Genomic DNA, 25,840 nt, shown 5'->3' with positions numbered 1-25,840 from the left:
TTGTTAAAGACTTGTTTTTTAAGGACTCCAATGAGACTTTTGCTAGCTGGGGCTTCAGGTGTTGTCTCCAGAACTTAAATTTTCTGCTCTTAAAAAAGAGAAAAATGTGAGAGAGGACCTTCTCAAAGCTGCTCCAGTTTTGTTGGCTTCCTGCTGGCAAGCAAAGACTTCTTTTATTCATAGGTGTTGACTCTGAAGCTGCTGTCTGAGTAATTTTAACTGAACGGTGCAGATTTTTTTTTCTTATTTATTTTGTTTTATGCTTTAATTATACTTCTGAAGTTGCCATAAGTCAACAGGTAACTGGAAAGCACATACACATTCATATTAATTTAATGTTCTGAGCTGTCTTAAGTGTTCTTTGTAATGGAAATTTGTACATGATAGCTGAAGAAATCTCCATGGGCCTCCTATTTTTGGTTGCTTCATACATTTGCACTTTCAAAAAGCAGTCATCCAGTATGACTAAGTGTTTCAAACAGGTATGCCAAAGATGTCTGCAGAGGATATTCTGGTAGCTTAAATCACTGGTGGTGTTCACCCTTTTTGGTTTGCTTAATAAATGTATATCATAGTAATTTTCTATACCATTTACATCTCTGAAAACTTTTCCCAGTATCTAATGAAACCGAACTGAAATATGATATATGATTTATGGGAGGAAGTTCAACAATGTGCACTTAACCTGGTTTAAGTCTTGCTGTATTCAAAACATAGAGCTTTATTTTGATAGTATTTTATTGGACTATTTGTAAATATTTTAAAGTATACAAACTTTGTAGCACACAGTTTTCCTACATTTTTAAAAGCCAAGAATGAAGATACTAAAAACTGTTAATGTACTAATTATATGTATAATCACTCTATAATTAGTACATTAACAATTTTTGGCATCTTCATACCAAAATACTGAGAGCCAGTTTGGTGTAGTAGTGTGAGCTGTAGGCTATGAAACTGGAGACCATAGTTGAAATCCCTGCTCAGTCATGGAAACCTACTGGGTGACATTGGGCAAGTCATACTTTGTAAGCCTTGGCAGTAAATGCAACCCCCCCCCCACACACACACACAAATCATGTCAAGAAAACACTGTGAGAGGGTCGCCTTAGGGCTGCCATAAGTTGGAAATGCCTGTAAGACACACCGACATTAAATAAATACTGATTTTGGTAATTTACTTAATTTAATTACAGCTTTAATGTCAGATTCACCTTATAATGGTATCCATTCCACTTACTCAGTTTGATTTGTATTTATTTAATAAATTTATGGAACAGTGCATTTTTAATTATCCAGGAAAAATAATTCATTTTGGGGGGAAATCCACCTTGCATTACTAATAGTAAACCTAATGAAAATACGTGTTTGATAAATAAGATTTTTTCTTGGAATATGAAATAAATGAATAAATTAGTAATCTTTAAAGAATCTGCTTTCTTGAAAACTACAGAGACTTTTCCATTCTTTAATGTCTAATAATCTTTCAATTTGAATATTTTCCATGTGTGTTTGAATTGTTTGAAACAAATGCAGACCATTCCTAAAAATGTATGCTGGGCCTTCCTTATGTAGACCATTTTTGGCAAGGAAGCAATTTCACTGCTTTTAGAGTCTTTCTTTCCTCTCCTTTTCTTCTTTCTTACTGTTTTTATGTCTTCAGTATGTTGGGACAATTCCAGTTAGTATTGCTTCCCGAAAGCTCATTGGCACTGCGAGAGATCCTCCCCTGGAAAAATGAAGCATTTGCAAAGTGCTGTTTCAGCTTTGGAGAGAATGTGGAAGCTGGGCCTTCCTTCAAATGTATATATTAAACATATGCCAAATACATAAATCTGCAATAAAACATGCAAACTACATTCTTCTTTAGTGTATAATGATGGTAAAATGGATAAAGGACATATTAACCTTCTTCTAGCTCTAACACAGAAAAGAAGTTTGTAGTATTAGTTGCAGTATAACTGGCAGTTGTGGCTTCAGCATGCAGTAAGCAAGTGGTAAACTAATGTTTGTTTGGGCAAAAACTCCTAATTTTTCACAGACATTGATGGGTCTGAGTTGAAAGAAGGGGCATGAATTCCATTTTAGACATAATTATGAAAAGGATAAAAAAACCTTCCACTATCCTAATGCCTTTGTCCAGTTTTATGGTATTGCCACATTTGGAAGATTAAGTACACTTATAGTTGTGCTTAAAAGGGATATTTTAGAGCTGGAAAAGACGCAGAACAGAGCCAATAAAAGTAATCATGGGGCTGGAGCATATAGGGAGGGATACTGTTTGCAAGACTGAATTGAGATGCAGCAAGGCCCTGAGAGGCATCCTTGGAGGGTTAGCTTTAATGTGCGTATGAATGTGATTTTAAAGCAGGGATGGGCAACTGCAACAGGTGTCCAGGGATGATTTTTCACCTTCACATCAGCCCTAGGCAGGCCACAACAGTGGCCTGATGGTGGATGTACCATTGCCACTGAAGTGAGTGTGATGGAGTCACTGGGCAAACTTGGGTTCCTGACAGTCGATCCTGTTTGGGCTGCAGGGAAGGAATAGATATACGTAAAAGGGAGGAGTGAGTGACTGGGAAGTCAGTTAAGTTAAGTCAATTGAATAAAGTTGAGTTAAGTTCAATTCAATAGAGTTGAGTTCAGTTCAAAAGAGTTCTGCTCAGGGGAGTTCAGTGCAGAGCAGTTGAGGGGGAGTTGAGGGTAAGTTTAAGAGAGGTGAAGAGAGTTGAAAGGAGTTGAAGGGAATTAAGTTGAGAGAAGAATATTGAATGGGATAGAAAGTGTATTGGATATTGTAAAGAGAAACTGTAAGAACGCTTGCAACTGTAATATTTATGTAACCATACCACCTTGGAACTATTCTATCTACTCCACATACTCATCTATAAGTCTAGAAATTTTAGTCAAAAAATTAACCCAAAAAACCCAAGTCAACCTATCCATGGGTCAATGGAAGTACTGTACTTTGACTCTTATAAAAAAGTAGCTATCCTCTGCTGAAGGGCAAGAGTGTTATCTGTCCTGGAAGCACTGACCCCTCTCTACTCCCTCATCCATCCAGCCTTTCGTCTGAGCGCAAACAGTTATGCCTGCTAGAATTTTGTAATTTCTTTGGCATTTATTTTCCTTTGTTTCATCCTTTAGATCCTTTGTTATATGCCCCTAAGTTTTAATCTTGATTTACACACGGGTCATATCAAAATCCATAATTTCCCCTCCAAAACCTGCCCTCGACTTATACATGAGGTTGACTTATAGTTGAGTATATATGATAAATTACGTTCTTGCTCATTTTAATTCAGTAAAATCAATGTCTACTTGTTACAACAGAAGCCCCTTCCTGTGGGAATTCTAAACCGTATCGACACACAAAAACACACTACCAAAGATATTAAACTTGATAACCGCAACACATAAATCGACGGTCTAACGAATGAGGTTGCCATAATTTCCCCTGGGAAATCCAGGTATCATGCAAAGAGGGCAAGCTGGATGTTGACACATGTGTAGGGTTGCTGCTCTCTACCTTTTAAGGGGGCCAAGGGGAGGATATGCTTTGTGGTGGCACAATTACTGATCAGAAATCGTAGAAAGGAGGAAAATGAGGTGAGACATCAGAAGCAGCTTCTGCATTGGAGGTCTAATATGGGATGAAACCAAGAAGGGCTTGTTGGAGGCTGCCAACTAAAGCAAGGGGCCTGCAGAGACTTCAGTTTCTGCTTTTGGTAGTGTACCATTGATGGCAGTTGTCTATAAATTTTTACTACAGGTTGAATGTCCCTTATCTGGATTTCTGAAATCTGAAGTACTCCTAATACATACTTGTACTGTATTTGCAAGGCTGGAGAGAGACGCAGATGGAGACAGATGCAAGGGTCTGTGAAATGGTGGGAATCCATACCTCCCACCATTTCACAGATCCTCAGTCTCTCTCCAGCTTCATTATCTCTGATTAACAACATGTCATTCATGTTACTGCAGGTATTCCAAAATCTGGAGAGAGAAAAACACCAAAATACGGAACAGCATTTTGGATAAGGGATACTCATCCTGTAATGCATATTACCTGAAATTAAAACTTGCCATTCTCTTCTACTCTGAGTGGAGATGGGCAAATCAGTTAAACTTAATCTGTTTTTTTCTGCTGGTATTTGGTCACATTCAGAATGTGTAGCTAGTTTAAAATCTGCACTTCTTTCAAAGACTGGCTTATGTATAAAACTTTAATTTAGCTGGAGCATTGTTTGTCAGATTCCAGCAGCCATAAACGCAAGCCATGAGTCTTGTCTGAGGTTTCTTTGTTTTTTTATGATGATTTGTAACATTGGTACTGTTAATGACTCAAAGGAGCCAGACAGTGGTGAGAAATATCCTCATTTCTAAATTGCATTTCCTTGTTTAAGGGAATTGATTCAGTCCTGAAATGGGTTTTCCCAAATGTTCCTGTGAACTGAAAATTCCCTGTGTAATTAAAATGGTTGTGTTATTAGAAGTGGTAGCTTTCATACACCCCGTCATTTGAATACATATTCTGAACTAGTGAAGGGGTTCATCTTATCTTTAAAAAAAACCAACTTGCAAAATGCATACATTTGGAACAGTTTTCTTTAGGAAAAAGTGACAGGGTTTCAGTGTGTGTGTGTGTGTGTGTGTGTGTGTGTGTGTGTGTGTATACACATACATACCCTTTATATCAGTTGCGAATAAAATACTGTATATACTCATGCATAACTGTTGAAATTTGAGTAAAAAAATTAACCCAAAAAATCTGGTCCGACTTAGTCACGAGTCAATGCAAGTGCATACCTTAACTCAAAATAGGAACCATCTCCCTCTTTGAGTAGAGTGGCAAATGATAAGAGCTTAATTCATCCCAGGAGAACCTAAAAGAAGCACCAACACCTTCTATTCTCTCCTCTGTGGTGTTGCTTCTGACCTTTTTGAATGCTTGGACAGGAAATAGCAGCATTGTTTCCCATCATTTTCCTTTCCTTCTTTCTTTACATCCTTCATTGCATGCCTCTAAGTTTTACCCTCAATTTATACATGGTTCATATTAAAATTCATAATTTTGACCCCAAAGCCTGCCCTCGCCTTATACATAAGGTCGACTTATAGTTGAGTATATACGGTAGTCCTAATTTGAATGATTATTCATGTCATTTACACGTCTCTTCTGCTGTTTTTCTTTTCAGCACCTGTTGTAACCTATTAGGCATGCTAAAAATGTGTGAAGACAGTCCTTATGAACATGCGTCTTGCATTTGAGTGTGTAGCTAGTTAGGCTTAGGAACAAATCCCTAATTAGTAGGCTTTTGTTTGGTATCTGTTTACTGAAACCTGTGAACCCATTCTTTATTTGCAAGATCAGGAATACAATATGTGTATTGTAATCTCCTTGCATCAAAGACTTAGCTCTGTCTGTACTGAAAAGTGCTGTGTAAATTAGAGAGTAACTGGAGAGCAACAGAACTCTGTTACTTTGTACTCTGGAAAATATTGTAGGATTACCTGGGAGCTTGGTGACCAGGACAGTTTATTCTGCCTGCCCTAGGTACAGTGTATCCTAGCACTCCAAATATGTAAAATTAGCCCTAGTCTAATGTCAATTAACTCCAAGAGTCTGAATTACATTGTTCTGTGCAGTCTTGAAATCCATATTCTCTGTAGCAACTTCAGCAGGCTATCCCCGATTTTACAGGATTAAAATGGTCTCTAGCTGCTGCCTCATTTAATAGCATGAGCTGAAAGCATGAGAATTCAGCATATCAAACCCAAAAACTGTTCTCCTCATTGCTGAAGCCACATCCAAACCGCTGAACAAGACAAGAAATGCTATGCTTGAGTAACTTGTGTTTCCCTAGCTAGTGGGGCAGAGAACTGGAAAGGAAGCATGTATGGCATGTTGACTCTTTTCTCTTACTGGACAGTACTTTTGATCTATTTCTTACTCAGCTTCTATCAGAACAGCCAAAAGTTAGCCCTGCATTATTATTAGGCAATGTGGTATATCAAATTGGTACAGTCAGCCCTCCGTTTCCACAGATTCTGCATCCACAACTTGAAAATATTCAAAAAGTGTGTGTGTACGCGTGCGTGCACACACACACACACACACACACAAAGCAAACCTTGATTCTTGCCATTTTATATAAAGGACGTCATTTTACTAACCATTGTATATAATGGGACTTGAGCACCCATGGATTTTGATATCCCTGGGGGATCCTGGAAAGCCCAGCAGATGATGATGATAATAATAGTTTTTATCCTCTTCCAAGGATTGAAGCGGGATTACAACATTAAAATAATACAATACAGTTTAAGTAATCAATAAAATACTAATACTGAATTATACATCCGTATTAAAATCTCCAAACATCAAATCATATACCATCATGATTAGGGTGGGGTCTTAATCATCATCTGTATATCAAATCCGATGGGAAAGCCTGCCGGAAGATATCCGTCTTGAGTGCCTTCTTAAAGGCATCTAAAGTGGTACCGAGGACTCACTGTATATCATAGAACTGGTATATCTGTCAGGGATGATGGGAGTTGTAGCTCTTCACCTCTGGCTCTAACTCACCACCTTGTTATGCAGCGGTGCTGACCAGCTTTGGTCAGTGGTTAATGCTTTCTCCAAAGCAGCAGAGTTTCAGAGAATAGGCTGAAGACCCTGACAAACTCTCCAAGCCTTCTCACTCTTCTTCCTGAGATGTCTCCAAACTTCTCTAGGATCCTGCTGGCTCTTGTATCTTCACTCAAGACACCAGACAACTCAGTAGTCTTATATAAAAGATCTACTTTATTCTGCTATATACAAAATACTATATGCCCTCAACAATCTCTACAATCTCCAAAACACTCCAACTATCCACAACTACCCACAAAATACATTGGCAAACATAGCAATTATTATAGCCATTATTAATCACCACCCACTTAGTCAGTTTCCACCCAGTGGGCGTATACACTCATTTTGATTGGTTCACACAGTTCAACCCATACTTAAGAGTTTCATCATTTCACCTTGTACACTTAATGAATCTCAGGTGTTTCCAATTGTACATTCTATAATTCTGTCCTTGACATTCAAGACTTCTAAATTACATTAGCTTTTTCACTTGTGTGGCTTCATAATTGCTCTTGCTTAGTCATTGTGACTTTCACATACATGTTTTATTTCTACTACTGTATGTCCCATGTTGCATTTTCCTTAACAATATCAACTATACAAATGTATGAGAAGTTCTTGGGTATGTGTTAAGGCCAAGTGAAGCTGAAAATGCTTTAAATCAGTGGTTCCCAACCTGGGGGTCGGGATCCCTTTGGGGGGGTCGAATTACAGTTTCACAGGGGTCGCCAGGGACCCCCCTCAGAGCACCACTTCCCAAACAAAGGGCCTCCAAGCTAAGCTCATTAAAGCAGCAGCCACCTCCAGGCCCACAGTGTCCCATTTCCTTCCTCTCTCAGGAAGATAGAGCTCTGCAAAAAGGAAGAGAGAGACAGCACAGCCAATCAGTTCCAGTTTCACTTTGAACCACTACCCCTCTGCCCCTCTATCCTGGAGCTTTCTGGACAGGTTTCTTCAGAGGGGGCTGGCCATTGCCATCCTCTGAGGCTGTTTTTGTGATTAATCACTATCCTTATGTTCAATTTGTAACAATGAAAATACGATTCATAACATTAGCAAAATTAAAGTTAGGAAGTAGCAACAAAAATGATTTTATGGTTGGGGGGTCACCACAACATGATGAACTGTATTAAAGGGTCGCAGCATTAGAAAGGTTGGGAACCACTGCTTTAAATATTAACAGTATCATGGTGTTCACATGGCTGAAAGTAGGAGGCAAGTGCCTGTAGAAGTCATGACCAAAGATAGTTGGGGGAAACAGAATACGTACAAGTGAAATCAAACATATTAAAATGAGAGGGAAGCAAAGACAGAGCAAGGCTGTACAGCCCAGAATGCAGTAGGATGAAGCCTGGAGTCAAAGTAAAACATTACAGTGGTACCTCGGGATACGAAATACCCAGGTTACGAAATTTTCGGGATACGAAAAAATCCCATTGGAAATCATTGTTCCGGGTTACGAATGTATTTTCGGGTTACGAAGAAAATTTTTGGTGCTTTTCGGCGCTTTTTCGCACGAAACGCGGCTTTTCCCCATTAGCGCCTATGGCAATTCGGCTTACGAAGGCTTTTCGGGTTACGAAAGCGGCCGCGGAACGAATTACTTTCGTAACCCGAGGCACCACTGTATATGCAAAGTACAGTGCGCCCGCGCCATACGCAGGCGCACCATATGCGGCCTTGAGCATACGCGCTCAAGCCGCGCGGGGCGGCGTGTCCCATTCAATTGAATGGGCGCACGCGCCCATTGCACCGCCCACGCCACCGCGCATGAGCCCCATTGTTCCCAATGGGGCTCGAGCATAGGCAGAATTCGCCTTACGCGGAGGGATCCGGAACGGATCCCCCGCGTAAGGCGAGGACGGACTGTAGAGAGAATGCATTTGGAAATATTTGCAGATGGTGATGAAAGCATTGTGAAAATTGGCAGAGTATTCTCTCAGCTGTGATTTGCAACAAGTCTCTCTGAGAACATGCTTACTCCCGTTAAATAATTGAGGGAGGTGGTTCATGTTGGTCAATCCCTGAGGCTTTGTGTTTTACTTTATTCTATTTCATTTTTATAATATTTAAGCAGGAGGGATTTACTTTTCTCTCTAGGAAAAGAACTAGCTGTGACCAAGGGAATATCTGTGGTCAACAGCTCTGTAGAAGTTGCTTCCCTTGTATTCCTGAGTTGGGTTTCTTCTGCTTCTAATCCCAGACATCATAATGATGCAGTACAACCAGGGAATCTGGCTATTCCCAGATGTTTTAGTACTCCTGTTCCCATCAGGCTGAACCAATCTGGTCAAAGGTGAGGATGGTAGGAATAGAAGTTCAACATCTGGAGATTCGTTGGTTCCCCATCCTTGTTATACAGTTCTTTGGATCGGTCACTACTGGGAAATTAAATTGTCAGTTGCATCTAGTTGTGTCTTAAAAATAAGACACCTTCTGAGAAATGTATGGGCATAATTCTATAGACTGGATAGCTCTGTATCATATGGCATACCGTATGATAGATGACACTTAAGATATACATGAGAGAATAATAAAACATGCTTTTCCTCTCTCCTTCCCTTCTTATGTTTCCTGTGTGTATTCTTCCAAGTCTTTAACCATTAGTAGAAGACACATGTGGAACCCAAGTGGCTTTTGGGAGCATTTTGGGGGGGGGGGGGGGAAGCTGATGGAGATAACTTTGGAAAAGGGAGATGTAGCTCAATGAATTAAGAAGGAGAACGTATTTTAAAATCTTGGCAAGCATCTTAGTGGGAGGATGTTTATTTATGGAGTTGTTTTTTTATTTTAATAGAGGAAATATTGTATATACAATATTGATACAAATAATACATATTAATGTTATGTAATATTCCTGTAAATTAGTCACACAATATTTCCCCCCTAAAAAAGACCAGAGCAATTATAAGATAGTTAGATACAGAAGGCAAATCAGCCTTTGTTCATTAATTTGTTTTTTAAAATCTTCCTGTAGACTGGCTTTATGTTGGTACATTTGAGGTTAAATCCAATGATGGTCTTATTTAGAGTAGTTAGTAAGTATGTCAGTTATGACTCGAACCCCGTTCATTTCAATGGTTCTTTTCTAAGTAGAATTCAATTTTGGATTTAATCCTTGGTACTTGATAGATCATTGTATTAAAAGGAGAGACCCATAGTAATAGTGAATTTCTTGATAGGCATGTCAAAGGGGTTGGGTTACCGCAGCATCCAGGCCGAGGGATATTCCCTTTAGGAGTTTCTCTTGAGTCTGAAAACTCCTGCAGCTTTGCTGAAGGACAGAAAACAATAAGTGATGTTCATAAAATATAATGTTGTTGACTGAGTGAATTCAAGTGCACCAGTTCTTGCTAGTGTTTTGGTAGGGGGAAGCCATTGTCTTACTCTCTTGAAATGGCTGTCACCACAGGTGACCCTGTCATAGAAAAGCTGCTGCCATTCAGAAGGAAAGAGCCTGAGGGTCCTACCCAAACTAGTCCTGACTCAAGACAGTGCAGTATAACTGAAATGTGGATAAAAATGGCAGATGGAAGGAAATTAAACTTTAGAAATTAAGTTTTCGTTAAAATATTAGTGAACAACACTGAGGATTGTAATATTTGCTCCTAACAAGATGTGCTTTTTCTGTTTTTATTCTATATAGTAAATCTGACAGACTTTTAAGAGTCTTGTTTGTCTGCTTCCTCACAGTTAGGCATTGTCGCTAGGACATTATTTTTCTGGTTTGCTGGAATAAAGCCTTCTGGTCAAGAGATGCTTAATCAGTTGGCTTTAGAAAGAGCAAACCAATCTTCAGAGCCCAGTTTTTGCTGCAGCCTATAATCATGTATGCAACCTGTATGCCTTTGCATTCAACTGCTGTACCCCATCCATTGTGGTAACTGGAAACCGGGACAAGCATTGCCATCTGGTAGTCTTTAAACCCCTGGAATTTCTTTGCTTTAGCTACAGAAATTAAACAGCACACATGCCAAGACCATCTCTTTACTCAAAACATGTTTTGGGAACTTTTTTGGAAAGCTTTATGAATCATATGTGGAGGAGAGGGAAGAGGAGGACTGAATCCTCTCACTATACATTTTATTGAGTGATTTTTAAAGTACAGTACTTGAGTAAAGTATGCAAAATATATTGATCAAGACTTCTTTATTCCTATGCATCTACATCTTTTGTGATACTTTATCGAACCTGTTTATCGAACCATCTCCTGTATTGCTATGTACTGTATATGTATTATCCTACTTGAGAGTATGTATTTTCCCTGGAAGAAGATTAACCATCCATTATGAAGCCAAGCCCTCCCTCCAGTCCATCTGCCTTGGTCCAGGCCTCGGAAGTAAAGAGGAACTGCTGGACCTCTTACTCTTTCCCTCCACCACTCCCTTCTCCTTCTGTGTCATGTCTTTTTAGATTGTAAGCCCGAGGGCAGGGAACCGTCTAATTAAAAAGATTGTATGTACAGCACTGTGTAAACTTATAACGCTTCATAAATAAAGGTTAATAATAATAATAATAATAATAATAATAATAATAATAATATTCGCAAAGACCAGTTTGAATACAGAACACTTCTCAGGAGAATCCAAGGCTTCAGCTGCAAACTCACAGTCCAGTATGAGGACCTAACCTATTCATATTTCAAGAGCTTGGAAAACTATCATTCTCAGCATAGTTATTGATGGTATTCTACTGGTTGCAACAATTGGCTGAGTATGACATAGTTGGCTGTCCACATTTGCAGCTTTGACTTTTACGGATTTGATTATTCATAAATTTGATTAATATGTTCTCTCTAGGAATCTCTAGGTCCTCCAACACACTTTTGTGGCCAATCTCTAGTGGATGTTGCACATAGAGTTGCACTGGAGCACCTAGAGATGCCTGTGAGAGGTGTGCTCTCAGGTTAAAAGAATAGTAGTTTTTTATTTGTAATTTTCCCACTTTCACCAGGGTCCTGCATCCCTAACCCCAGTGAATATGAAGAGCCCACTGTGTATCCTAAGTGCTTCTAGAATATGAAGTATCATAAGTAGGGTAGGGTAATGGAAAGAGCCCATACCATGGTTTCTTGTGGTAGGGCTGAGCAGCTGAAACATGGACTCCTCTCTGATCAGCCTACTGATGGAGAAGGAGATGCACTGCAGCCATCCCCTGACCAGAAGCATAAGGAAAGGAAAGACCTACTGTGGTAACAACCACTTCTCCACTCTGCTTACCAGTTCATGGCAAAGGAGAGATTCAAAATGTGGATTTCTTGATTTATCACTCAGTCTCATGGCTAATAAACTATAGGAGCTTTTTAGCTGCCAGGGTAGACAATCTAAGGTTGTCTACACATGATCTAGGCAACACAGTACTGTGAGCATTCCCAATAGGAGCAGCTATGCTACTGCTAGATTGCCATTATGTCCCAGTTGAAGATATATTCACCTGCATCTTGAAAAGACATTCAGGAGGCTTTCAGAGCTGTGAAGATTATATGGGAATGCACATGGTTCTGTAAGCATTAAAAATGGTATTTATGCCCCAGATTGATCATTGTTTTACACAGCGTCTGGTATGGAACCCTGAGAATCTTGCTTTTAAGTTTTTCTCTTTAACGGCCCCTCCAACAAACAGTTTTTATATTTCTCAAAATAGAAAATATATAAGCAACATCTGCAGTAATTCAAAGATATAGCTGTATTAGTCTGTAGAATAAGTGTAGAGAAATTTTGTAGCACATTTGAGACTACCTGAAAGAAAGAAGCTGACAGCATGAGCTTTTGTAGACTTAAGTCTACTTCCTTAGATGCATTTGGCATCTACAATAATGCTTTATTGCTGAGACAACAGATTAGTGGTGGGCAACTGTTTTGGCTCTAGCCAGTAAAGCTAATGGTGAGAGGTGTTGGGAGTTGCAGCCAAAAATGCATTGAGGGTCACAGTTGCACACCTAGGGAAGAGCTTCTCCCCTTTTCATAAAACTGACCCTACTGGTCAGTCTAGCAGATGTCTAATCCACCATTCTGTCTTTTGTAATGTGCAAGCGTTTCTGGGCTGCTTGTAAGCACAGCACACACGCAGTAGCCCTCTTGTTTTTTGCTCCAGCATTTTCTATTGCAAGATACTTTATCTTCAAACATAGATGTTTCATTTGCCTAACAAAATAGTATGGCGGTGGTTGACTCATTAACTAGCTGTAGGATTACAGTATGGTAGCTGGAATATAATTCAAGTAAGAAGTATCTTTTAAAAACTCTTTAAGAAAACATAGAAGATAATAAAGTTGGTTATTTCATGGGCAAAAATATTATTTTGAGGAAAATAAGAACATATGTTTTCATTTTTAAAAGATAAGCACAATCTCCTGTGATAGCTATAGCAGGAGCCTATGTTTTTCTTTTTTAAAGGCCAATAAAAGAGTAGATTCCTCCTCACTTTGGCCTCCTTTCAGAAGCCTAGTCTGGCATCTGTCCCAATCCCTGGCAGCCTCATTCTGTCACTTTAATAAAAATTGAAACCTTTTCTTGCCCTAGAAATGAACACTGGCTTCCCTGTAGTAAGGGCCACTGACTGGCGGTAAGCTATCAATAAAACATGCCCATGAATATGTTAAATCATAACCACAGTAATGGCAGTAGATGTACCACTGTCTGAGAAGAAGGAGCTTCAGGGATATTGTGGAGCTGAGCAAGGTACAGAAAAGGGTAAACAAAATGATCAGGGGACTGAATCAGCTGCTCAGCGAGGAAAGGTTCAGTGGTTGGGGATGTTAGCTGACAAAGAAGTAAATGGGTGAAGGGGGAATGATACAGGTTTATAACATAAGTCTGCATGTCATGAAGAAAGCAGATGGGGAAATTTCTCACTTTAATATATGAGTCCATAATCATCCAAGCAAGTGGAATGATGAGAAACAGGGAAATATTTTTGCCCAGCATATAATTATGGGAGTTCAATGCCACCTGATGTAGCAATGGCTACTAATATGGAAGGCTTTAAAAGGCATTTCAGACAAATTCTTGGACAATGGTAACTGGTCATGACAACTGTGTGTTAGATCCTATATAAGAAGCAGCATGCCTCTCACAACCAGTTGTAGAACATGAGCAAGAGGGTGGTATTATTCTCATATATTGATTGTAGATTTCTCAGATGCATCTGTGGAAACAGAATGCTAGACTAGATGGATTTTAGTCTTATGAACATAGATGGTCTTTTGTTTTTAATACTATCCATGGTGTGTTGCTGTTGCTGAGTGCTTCAAGTCGTTTCCAACTTATGCTGACCTTAAGGCAAACGTATCATGGGTTTTCTTGTCAAGATTAGTTCAGAGAAAGTTTGCCATTGCCTACCTCTGAGGCTGAGAGCATGTGACATGGCCAAGATCACCTATTGGGTTTCATGGCCAAGCTGGGAATCAAACTCTGAACTCCAGAGTTTTAGTCTAACATTCAAACACTAGCTGTCTCCCAGAACCATAGACGACCTATAATACTTTCCACCAATGCCTTTACCAACCCCTTGCATCACAAGCACTATCCCACCAAAACTTAGCATAAAATCATTATATGCACAAAAACAGACACATATACTCTTGATAAGCACAGCAGACCTGTGAGTGAGGTTATTATTATTGTTCCTATATGGAAGATTTTTAAAAAGAGAAAGAAAAATCATCTGAGCTGGGATAGAAATGTTGTGGCTCAGCTGTTGCCTTTGCTGGGTACGCTAGGTCAGGGTTGATGAAATTGAGCCCACAGATCACATGCAACCCCTAATAGTATTTCCAGGGTGCGTGTGTGTGTGTGTGTGTGTGTGTGTGTGTGTGTGTGCTCCTCCCACTTGAAAAAGGGAGTAGTTATAGCCTCAGAATCCTTCAAGGGCCATTTTTGTGGGGGAAAGATGAACCAACTTGATACCTACTTGTCCAGTCACTTCTGATGTTCATTAAAAAAAAGCCCTTCAGGTCTGGGTGGAAGTAGGGAAAGGCTGCAGAAAAGGCCTTGGGGGATTGCATGCGTTCTATATTTTGCCCATTCCTAATGTAGGGTGTGTTCACCAAGCTGCACTATTCCATTGGTATCCCAGTTCAGTTTCTTAGCCATTGTGATGCCCTAGCTTTCAATAGACTGACCTTCTCTTCAGTGGAGGAGATGTGGGTATTCATTCTTGTAATACTACAAACAAGCTTAGTTTACAGTGAAAAACAATACACAATTTAACAGGAAGAAAATCACTAAAATCCAGCAAAACTAAGCAGTTGGCCAACGGAGATCAAAATAAAAGAATAAATAAATAAATAAAATGATGGCCCTTCCGTAAGTTCATAAACGCCACTTTGATTGCCTGGCAAAAAGCGGGATAGAAATAAAAAAATATTTTTTTTATTATAAAATGTCATAGTATTTGATTCCATGGCCTTGGGGCAATATTAAACATCCTGGTCCTCTATGGGACAGCTCTACCCAAATTTACAGTGCCCTCTGAAAAGAAAATTCAAATTGTGCTATGAGACAACATAAAGAGAAGCGTGCCCTGAGATATGTGGGATCAAAGTTGTGAAAGGCTTTACAAAGTATTTTTAACTGAAGCCCTTGCAAACTGGGTTGTCATCTCCAGCACTTTGCTGTGTTTCTAGAAATCTTCACCGCTGATTCTTCAAGGCCAGCTCAGGGACACAAAGGATATTGCAGTGCTGTTCTTAAGGTGTCCTTGGAAGCGACATGGCATACAAAATTTCTAGTATCCAGATTAAAACATAACATTCGTCAAGTACAGTATTCTTGATATAAACATAAACATTTTCTGGGGGGGAGGCAGCAGTGCTTCCTTTTAGTTTCCAAAATTGGTATAATGAAAATAATCAACAGAGATTCCTGTTTCAAAGCTCAAGGAAGTCTTTGCATACAGCTTTATTTATCACCACCCACTTTTAAATTGCATTAACATATGGGACATCATGTACTGTAAATGTGAAGGAGATAAAATACAATATCCTTGCTTGGGGAAAGAGGGGAAACAATACATGGTGCCCTTTAAATGTCAGTAGAAGAATAAGAATGCATGGGTGGGTGGGCATGCTTGAACTGCAGAGAACAAAATGCCTTTAGTGCATATGAAAGGATGTCTCTCTACCAATACATGTCAAAGCTGGTCATCTTCCCTTACATCTGTGTTCACTTGTCAGAATATCTCTTGCCAACAACAATGAATGTTTGAAGAATGGAGATGGGATGCTACCTATATGTTTGCCCAACATGGCTTCTGAATAAGCCTTTATTCTTTTCTAAAGGACAAGAAAGATTTCTACAAGGAAACAGATGTAATTGCAAATGAGTATATAAGACTCTTTGGTCTCAGAGAGAGGGGATAGATAAGAGCTGTTGTTATGTTATCAACTGTGGACTGCTGAGAGATCTTAATCCTTTTAGACTACCAGGGCAAGTCAGACTCTCATGATAGAACAGGGTGACTTCTCTGATTTCTTTTGGGAGGCCATGCTGTACTTCACACACTGCTTTGTGGCAGAAGATTTCATGTACTGCTCTGATCTTTACATAAAGATGTCCTTGGCTCCAACTGAATAATACTTGCATGTCCCTATAGTCATTCGATTGCAGTAGAAGTGTGGGTCAGGAGTAGGTAGCCTATGGCCTCCCTTCCATCCCCACTATTATGAGACTAAAACTGATATCATTCCTGACTTTGGTCATGCTTACTAAGGCTGATGGGACCAGGAGTCTGAAGTGTGATCTCAGGGCCATACTCTCAGAACCACTTATCATAATTTGTGAGATATCTTGGAGAACGAGTGAGCTGCCAGAGGATTGGAAACAACCAAACATTATCCTTCTCTTCAAAAAAGACAGAAAAAGAATATCCAGGAAACCACAGACTAGTCAGTTTGACCACAATACCAGGAAAAGTATTAGAACAGATTATACAGGAGTCCCATCTGCAAGTATCTTGATGACAATGCAGTGAATAAGAGAGACAGACTAGGTCTGTAAAGAATAAATCTTGCCCAGCTAATCTTATTTCTTCATGGTGTAGTTGTAGCTAAAACTTAATAAGAAAAAGAGCAAAACTACATGATAAGACCACCAGATATTTTACTCTACCTTTAAAAGAATAAGATTGTGTGATGACAGTGAGACCATTGACTAGTGGGTTCTACTAACTGAGAAAATTCACTTCATGCTTTTGCAAAATGTGCCCTGCGTATTTGCAGTTTGGGACATAACTGCTCTGTTGTTCAGATAATAGCATAATAGAAGAAAAATTCTACATATGTGTGACAGACATAAATCATCAGTATATTGTCCTAGACAATTTGACAAGGTGGTGTGTGTGTGTGTGTGTGTGTGTGTGTGTGAAGACAGACAGACAAAGCATAATTCTGTGGGCAGCTCCTGTTTGCTTTCTGTGAAATCAATATTTTGTTATGTTTGCACAACAAATATGTGGTTTGGCATTTGATAGAAGTCCTGATTCTACTTCGTTTTCTGTACTGAGTTTTTGGAGCAAATTTCTTTTCTCATTCGTTTGTCTCCTGTGAAATTATTGATGGAGTTGAAAACTGAGACTTCAAAAATGTCTAATTAACAATTTGTAAGTCCCTCTGCTAGCCTTTCGGCCGAAGAGCAAACTATTATTATTATTATTATTATTATTATTATTATTATTATTATTAGAGTGTTTTATGTTTTGGAGTTCATACTATATCTCTCTGCCTTGTACCTAGGCTTATCAATTAGCCTCCATCAGTTTGCCTTTGGGAGAATTGGTTGCGGGGGGGGGGGGGGTGTAAATTGGCCATGGTTACCTTAGATGAAATTCAGGGTTACCTTAGATTGATGAAAATCATTGTTTAAGAAAATGCTGGTATGACATTGAAAAATATAATTTTGTTATTATATATAACAATCACACTCTCTTGGCTTGAAAAATGGATAGGCCTTCACAACCTTGGCTTATTGTCATGGCAGAAATAATGAATCCAGTATGTAATCAGCAAAGAGCTCTGGAAGTAAGAGCTGCCTTAGTTGATGGAACCAAGTTTCTCTATAGTTCCCCTCGCTAAAGTAAACTAGCTATGCCTAGTGAATATTTTTCCACATCAGCTAATTACATGCGTGGAGAAAATCCAACTGTCTTTCTTTGCAAAGTGGAGCCTTGCTACAGAGAAGGAAAAGTCCCTTTCTCATTTGATACTTACCCTGTTGAAGAACAAAACCGACAAATCAATCTTTCCCACAGCCACAATTATCCTGCTTTCCCAGGACCAGTTTTAGGGGCAGAGGTCACTTATTTACATTAAAAAAAAACTGCCCCCAAGTGTTATCCAGGAGATGTTGGGAGAGGATATTTTTGCAATGTTTGGTTCCACAGAAGAATCCTTAGAAACAGGAAATGTCTCCCCAAAAAAACCCACCAATTTTTATTGTGGCGGGATGTGGCGCAGCTCCCCGCAGGTCGCCTGTGGAGTGGCTAATGTGTTGCCTTATGCTCCTACATTTGCCTGCCCATGTTCTAGAACAGTGGTCCCCAAAATGTGCTCTTTAAGGGATTTTGGACTTCCGCTCCCAGAATCTCAGACTATTTACCAACATGGCTGAGACTTCTGGGAGCTGAAGTCCAAAATCTTTTAAAGGCCATCGTTTGGGGACCACTGTTCTCGAAGAAGTGAAAGGGACCTTAATCCAGTACTCAGATTACTGAAGGTTCCTAGGAATTTTTTGCATGTGTGCACATGCATGCCTGCTGTCTAGATAACTGTCCAGATCCTTCATTTTCCTTCAACTGTCCAGATCCTGGCTTGCACTATACAAAACGTGTTTGTGATATGTGTGGCTGGACAAGGACAGGGGGCTAAAGGAGCCAGCTATGGCATTAGCTTGGTGTATACTCTTGCCTGCTACTGCAGTATTGTTGTTGTTGCGTGCCTTCAATCATCTCCAACTTCTGACAGTTCTTGAGAAGATTTGCCCATAGGAGATTTGCTACTGTCTTCCTCTAAGGCTGAGAGAGTTTGACTTGCCCAGGGTCACCCAGTGGGTTTCGTGGATGAGCTGGAAATTGAACCCTAGTCTCCAGAGTCATAGTCCTACACTCAAACCCCTAAGCCATGCTGACTCATTACTGCAATATACCATGAGGTTCTGCATGGCCAAATAGGGTTGGACTGGTTGGCTCTTGTAGTATATAGGATCTTACAGACAGGTAGGAAGAGCTGGCAGTAATTAAAAAGCAGGTCTAAAAGAGAAAGTAAGAGGTTTGCAACCAATTCGTTGGGCTGCACATATGGCTGTATAAAATGGGAGTCAGGAGTGCTTTGATAGTGTGTTCCTGCATGGCAGGGGGTTGGACTGGATGGCCCCTGGGTTCTCTTCCAACTCTAGGATTCTAGAAATCTAAGAACTATGAGGACCATACAAGAAGATGCAGCTATATACACAACAGTGATCTTCCCTTCATACTTGGATATGCATTTGCAAGTGTCATGCTTTTGCTGAAAGGACGATTTTGTACATTGTGCAGTAGTGCCAGTGATGAACAGGGGATTTTGCTCCTCTACCAAAGCAAATGAGACAGGATTTCCCACCTCACATCCTCAGTGTGTTGGAACATCCTTTATAAAAACACTGATAAAAACTTCAATTGGTGGGAAAGATATTTTTTCCCCTAAGAGATGCAGGAAATAAACTGACTTTAATTACTTCTGCAGAAGCCATGATTCCATGGGAATGCATCCCTGGGTAACATTTCAGCCTACTTCCCAGAATTTGAGGACACTTACTAATAATATTTTAGTTAATATATTGTTATAATTTGGTTAATCTATTATTAATATAATAATGTTAATTCTACAGTATTGAGCTTTGTGTCAGGAACCTATTTGGAAACAAAATCCAAAAACCTAACTATTCAATTTAGACCAAAGAAATTGTGTTAATTGCTAGAGATTACTGTATTTGTTTCTGTACAAAACATTTGATGCTGAGAGAAAGATAGTGAGATAAAGTCCCTGTATTGGGAGAAAGGCGGGATAGAAGAAGAAGAAGGTGGTGGTGGTGGTGGTGGTGGTGATGATGATGATGATGATGATGATGATGTGTTCAGTAATATTTCGACAGTGATGGAGGAATCTTTAAATGTTATTTTCACATTCGCAAGCTGGGATGTAAGAAGCATGCAACGTACTCTTATTAAACAATTACCTCTTGTCATTAGTTATGGTAGACACCGTGCATATCATAGAAGTATATTTTGTGAGGAGAAAGACTATTAGAATGAGGGTGAATAACAAGCATTGAACAGATTTAAATGTGTAAAAATATGGTCCTGGCTATAGTGGTTCAGGAAATTACTTATGTATAAATCTTGAAATTTTAATAAAAAATCAACCCAAAGAACTTGGGTTAACTTATCCATGGACCAATGTAAGTACTCTGCCTAAACTCTTATCAAAAAAGGAACCATCCCTTCTTTGAGTAGAGTGGCAAAGGGCAAGAACATAGTATGTCCCAGGAGAACCTACAAGAAGCACCAAGCCCATCTACTCTTAGCTGCAGTGCCACTACTGGCCTTTTTGAATGCCAGGGTGAAAAAATCATGGTGGCAGTAGCTCTTTGGTACTTGGTGCACCAAGAGAGAGTAGAGGGGATTGGTGCTTCTTTTAGGTTCTCCTAGGATGGAGTAAGCTTTTGCCTTTCACCACTCTACTCAAAGAAAAAGGTAGTTTCTTGTTATTAAATAAGAGTTAATACTGTACCTTAACTCTTTTTACATCCTTTTTGACATGTGTGCATTTTCTTGACTTCATCCAAGCCTGGCTGCTTCTGACGCACATCGCATAGCTGACACACCACTTACCCTATTTCCCTCCTCATCCATCCAGCCTTTAGGGTGAGCAAAAAGAGTTATGCCTGCCAGAATTTTAAAAGTTTTTTTGGCATTGTCTTCTCTTGCTTTGTCCTTTGTGAACATACCACTACTTTTCCACAGGTCATATAAAAATCCATAATTTTCAATCCCAAACCTGCCATCAACTTTTACACGAGGTCAACATACACATGAGTATATATGGTAATCTCACTGACGAAGTGAATTTGTGGAGAGGGACTTGAGGAGAGAAAAATGTCTTAAAAGAAAGCTCAGGAAAACTGTTCCAGGTGGATGCATTCCAAATTAATTTGTGCTTCTGGCAGGTATCTGGCACTTCTTTAAAAACAAAAACAAAGATTAAAGGAGAAAGCCAAGCAACTCTTCCAATTCCTCTTTTGCTGCCAATGGAATTCTGGATTTGTGTTTCAAATCCCTTCTGAAATTAATTAAGACTAGCAAAAACAATGTGTCATTGTATAAGGAACACCGAGAAAGTTCTTGGGGCACACAGCTTCCATGGCACACTTGTTTGTTTATAATATTTGTATGCTGCTGAATAGCAAAGTCCTCTTGGTGGATTATGATAACAATATCAGTGGCGGCAAGGAGTAGAGCCTTTGCCATCCATAAAAACCTATGCTTTAATAATGTACAGTTCACCCCACTTCATCCCGCATTTTCCCTGTGGGTGTTTTATTTTACTTTTTTACTTTTACTTGAATAATTCTTTGTGTAATTTCTTGTGTGAAAATGTGATTTCTTCTTGTTCTCCCCTAGACATCAGACATCCAGAGGAACTCTCCCTCTTGAGAAAACCTAGAGATCCAACAAAGAAGAAAAAGAAAAAGCTGGATGACCAGTATGAAGATGAGACACTGGAGCTGGAAGGGCCATTAATCACCCCAGGATCAGGTGAAGTCTATATTTTTTGCATTAATAGACTTAAAAGGGTAGGGATGGAGAAGGAGTGAAGTAAGGGGAGCAACTTGGAAGTGGCACTAAGAGCAGGAGAGAGTTCTTAAAACTGAAACTAGAGTAGATGCTAAAGGGAACGATGTACAGTCACACCTGCTCTCTTGATGGCGGTGCAGGAAATGACATTGCTGCTAAAGTCTGCAGAATTCACAGGAGAGCTGTATAATATTTAGTAATGATAGCATTTGGCTTCAGTTCCTTCAACTCTGCAGTTAAGATCATGGCACTGTGTCAAGTGCTCTTTTGAACACTGAGCTTGATGCATGTAGTCATTTGGCCTTGTGCTGACACTCTTACAAGATAAGAGCTGGTTAGACTCAGTGTGCCAAACATGGGGACACATCTATATGTACATTTGTAACATTTCCTTTCCCATCTGTGTTTCACTTCTTCTCTCAAAATAGTGGATGATAAAGATGTGCTAACCTTTTTAAAAATCAGTTCTGAATTATGGGGTAAGTGTCCTTACAAACACCTCAGTGGTCATACAAAGCTTTTGTTTTTATTCTTCTTTGTATTAGTTTTCCTTATTTAATAACAATCTGCAGATTTTTCATATGTTAAAAATAGCCTTGTGTTCTTTTCCTTTTCTATATACAGTACTTACATATATTACTTCATCTGTGGCTTGTCTCTAAAGTACAGATTAAGAGTTATCAGTCAGGAATCTGAAGAAGGCACTTCCAAGCCTTGGAGATAATTTGAGAACAGTTTGGGACATAAGTGCTCTGTTGTTTTGATGTGAAATCTACAATAAAAAAAAGAAAATTTCTATGTATGTGTGACAGCCAGAAGTCATCAGTATATTGCCCCAGACACTTCAAAATTTGACAGGGTTTTTTGTGTGAGAGAGATAGACAGACAGAGAAAGCACGCTTCTCTGGGCAGCTCAGTCTGCTTTCTGTGAAATCAATTTTTTTAATTACTTTGTCTTCTGTGAAATTAATGATGGAGTTGAAAACTGAGATTTCAAAATAATGTTTTGTGTTTTGGAGTTCAGACTGTATGTCTCTGTCTTGTACTTAGGCATTGCTTTTTAGTGATCTTTCAGCTTCATCGATTTGCCTTAGGGAGGAATTTGGGGGGGGGGGGGGGATAAGTTGGCCATGCCCCTAATTTTCCTATTTGTCCAAAATATCAACAAATGGCACTCTCTCAACAAATCCAAATGCGCTCACTAGCCCAAAATGTTTGGGGACCAGACTGGTTATAGATTCCCTAGAATTCCTTGGAGAACACAGAAATCTGAAGGCAGTTATCTGAGATGAGGAAGAAACAGACTGAATCCTAGAAGGGAATGAATTCCACATTGAGAAACCCAAGAGCAAAAGACTCAATAGTTCTGTGATTTCCAAAACTATAGGTGATAGCTGGCTGTTGAGAGCTGCCAAGCTAGAGCATTTTGGAGAAGATACCCGGCACAACCAGAGTATGTGCCACTCACAGACTTGATTGCCATCAACACTATCTTAAATTTAATAGATTGCACTGCAGAAAGTCAGTGACATACACGGTGACATTGTTTTGGCACCGTAATTGGGCTTTATTGGTTGCCAGCACAGTAGCTTTTAAGGCTGTGCCTGTGTCTGGTATAAGCATTTCTGTGAGGAATCAGTTTGGAGTTCTTGGAAGGACTCTAGACTCAGAGCCTCTAGTCCTGCCAGACTGCCATCTAATTTTAATTGTGGGATGATAGGCTGTCTTGAGGAGCACCATCCCTGTTTTCCTCAGCAGAAGGAATTACTGGCATAGCATCAGATGCTTGGAGGCATGGAAAGGGCAAGCTGGGTCTGGTCTCAAGGACCCCCTATGGAGAAATGTGTAAGTAGATCATTTTACCAGTGAAAACATGCTTGGTAGCTTAATGCCCAACACATCTCTTCCTGTCTGTCACCTTTTCAAAAGGCCAGCCTCCTCTTTTTAAATGTCAACAGGAGGTGTTATGTGGCTGCAAATGTCTGCCCAACAAATATAGTCTGGCTCTTTATTGCTGCCTTAGTGGATAATCGAAGGCATGAGGCTGCAGTTCTAAGTCTTCTGACCAGAGAGTCACTGCTGCTGAAATCACTGGGAAATAGGTCTACATTATACCCTCAGCCATAAGCAGGTTTTAAGTGTTATTATTTCCCAGATGTGTCCTGACCCTGGTCTTCTGAACGTGCATGTACAATTGATTGTAAAATAAGGGCCATGAGTAGTTTCCTGAAAGCTTGCTTTTAAAATATGTTTTGTTTTCAGTTGCTGTCCTCAGTCTCTCATGGTGTTGTGTGTGTATGTGCCTTCAAGTTGTCTGTCGACTTATAGTGATCCCATGAATTTCATAGGTTTTCTTAGGCAAGGAATACCCAGAGGTGGTTTTGCCAGTTTCTTCCTCTAAAATCGAGCCTTCGGCACCTGGTATTTGCTGCTGGTTTTCCGTCCCAAGTACTAACCAGAGCTTACCCTGCTTAGCTACCAAGATCAGACAGGATTTAGTGCCTTTAGTGTATTTAGGCTGTTTCATGGTGTTACCTTTATTGACTACATTCGTGTATTTTATGTAACTCTCTGTGAGTATGATTGTTGGAGAGCTGGACTACTTACTATGTTTACTTCTATCAAGGCATGTAATGAAGTGCCTTTGGGGTTAATATATGGTGGACTGCTATTATTTCTTTTTTCTCTCTTTAATCTGAAACGGGACACATGGCTTTGGTACAACATCATGTTTCATGAAGTTGTCCTGCTATAAACATTAGTGCATTCCACCTCAAGTTGCTGTTACAATGACTCTTAGAATCTAGCTGTAAAATACATTAAAGATTTGGCAGAGAAGAATAATGAATGTTTTGCTGCAACTTACCTCTGGAACACTGTCTTCTCACACAGTCTTGTTTGCCAAAGTATTCTATATACAATCTCATGTTCATATAAACATTTCATTGAAAGATAGCAGTTTGGCCTTTGGGAACAAACCAAAGAGAAATTTGCCCAGGATTCATTTCCAAAAAATGTTCTTGGCCCATTGTTTTGTGATGTGAGTACCAACTCACAAACTTAAAACAATACTTTTTGCCTGCTCTTATGACTGAGTGGTTTGGGAGGTTCCTTGTGGAGTGTGTAGTCAGTCCAAGTCCTGGGAGATCCTTCTTTTCCAGGGAGGGGCTGTGGCCCTTTGTTGGAGCACATGTTTTTCATGCACAAGATCCTAGTTACATTCCTTGACTGCTTCAGATTAGATGGAAAGGACTCCTGTCTGAAACTCTGGGGAAACTTCTGCTGCCCAGTTGAGATAAACTGGACTAGGTAAACCAAGAGCCCTGGTGGTGCAGTGGTTAAATGCCAGTACTGTGGCCACTCACTCACAAACCACAAGGTTGTGAGTTCAATCCCAGCCAGGGGCTCAGAGTTGACTTTGCCTGGCATCCTTCTGAGGTCGCTAAAATGAGTACCCAGCTTGTTGGGGGCAATTAGCTTACACTTGTAAACTGCTTAGCAACTGCTCAGTGTGGTATATAAATGAAGCTGCTGTTGCTATTGCTAATGTTCTAAATCAGGAAAGGAAAAGTGTAATTTATGGCTGCATGTGCCCCCAAAGCCCCCCAACCCCCACAGTTTAAAAAAACTTGCCTGGAAGCAGGTTGAAGTGCCTTAGACGTGTCTACAAATGCAGGTCTGTAGGGTCACCATGGGTCCAGATTGACTCAGCGGTGGATAGCAATAACAACAAAAATATCATACTGTCCATGAACACATATCTCATAAGGAGGAGGGAGCAATTTCCCAATAAGTAGCAAGGCAGAAATATATTGTGCAAAGAAGGACAATGCAGATTATTTACAGTTGGCCCTCTACATTTGCAGTTTTGCAGATTTGATTATTTGCAGTTTTGATTAATATGTTCTCTCTTGGAATCTCTAGGTCCTCCAGTTCAATTCTGCTAGAAGTTGACCATAGAGTTGTGTTGGAGAACCTAGAAGCTTCTAGAGAAAACACTTCTGTAGGCATTTTGTAGGTCCTCCAGCATGACTCCATGATCAACCTCTGGCAGATGTTGACCATATAGTTGCTCTGGAAGATCTGGAGATTCCTAGAGAGGTATTCTCTTAGGGGAAAAGAATAGTGCTTTGTGGTTTTTCCACATTCGGGGGGGGGGGTGTCCTTCACCCCTAACCCCAGTGAATGTGGAGGGACCACTGTATAGATTTGAATCTCCTGCATTTTGCTGAATTGCATGACTCTTCTTCTCTGCCTACCTCAGCTGACAGATGTCCTGCACTTCACTTCAAAGCAGGGGTGATAGGGAGAAGGCAATTCTCACATGGGAAAGAGGGCAGAATGGGTCAGTCTGGGGAGAGGGAATAAACTTGC

The 25,840-nt window shown here is 39.9% G+C and overlaps 1 protein-coding gene across 1 annotated transcript in view; it reads left to right on the top strand.

The window, feature by feature from the left end:
* Positions 1-25,840, top strand: part of FERMT2 (FERM domain containing kindlin 2) — an 85,853-nt gene that overhangs the window by 18,226 nt on the left and 41,787 nt on the right. Inside the window, exon 2 of the mRNA XM_042470031.1 lies at positions 21,293-21,427. The gene's annotated coding sequence lies outside the window, so the exon portion shown is untranslated. The remainder of the gene's footprint in view (positions 1-21,292; positions 21,428-25,840) is intronic.

The sequence above is a fragment of the Sceloporus undulatus genome, chromosome 1, assembly GCF_019175285.1.
Source record: "Sceloporus undulatus isolate JIND9_A2432 ecotype Alabama chromosome 1, SceUnd_v1.1, whole genome shotgun sequence".
NCBI classification, from domain to species: domain Eukaryota; kingdom Metazoa; phylum Chordata; class Lepidosauria; order Squamata; family Phrynosomatidae; genus Sceloporus; species Sceloporus undulatus.
The sequence above is the reverse complement of the archived record's forward strand: the minus strand, read 5'-3'. Positions and strand labels throughout refer to the sequence as shown.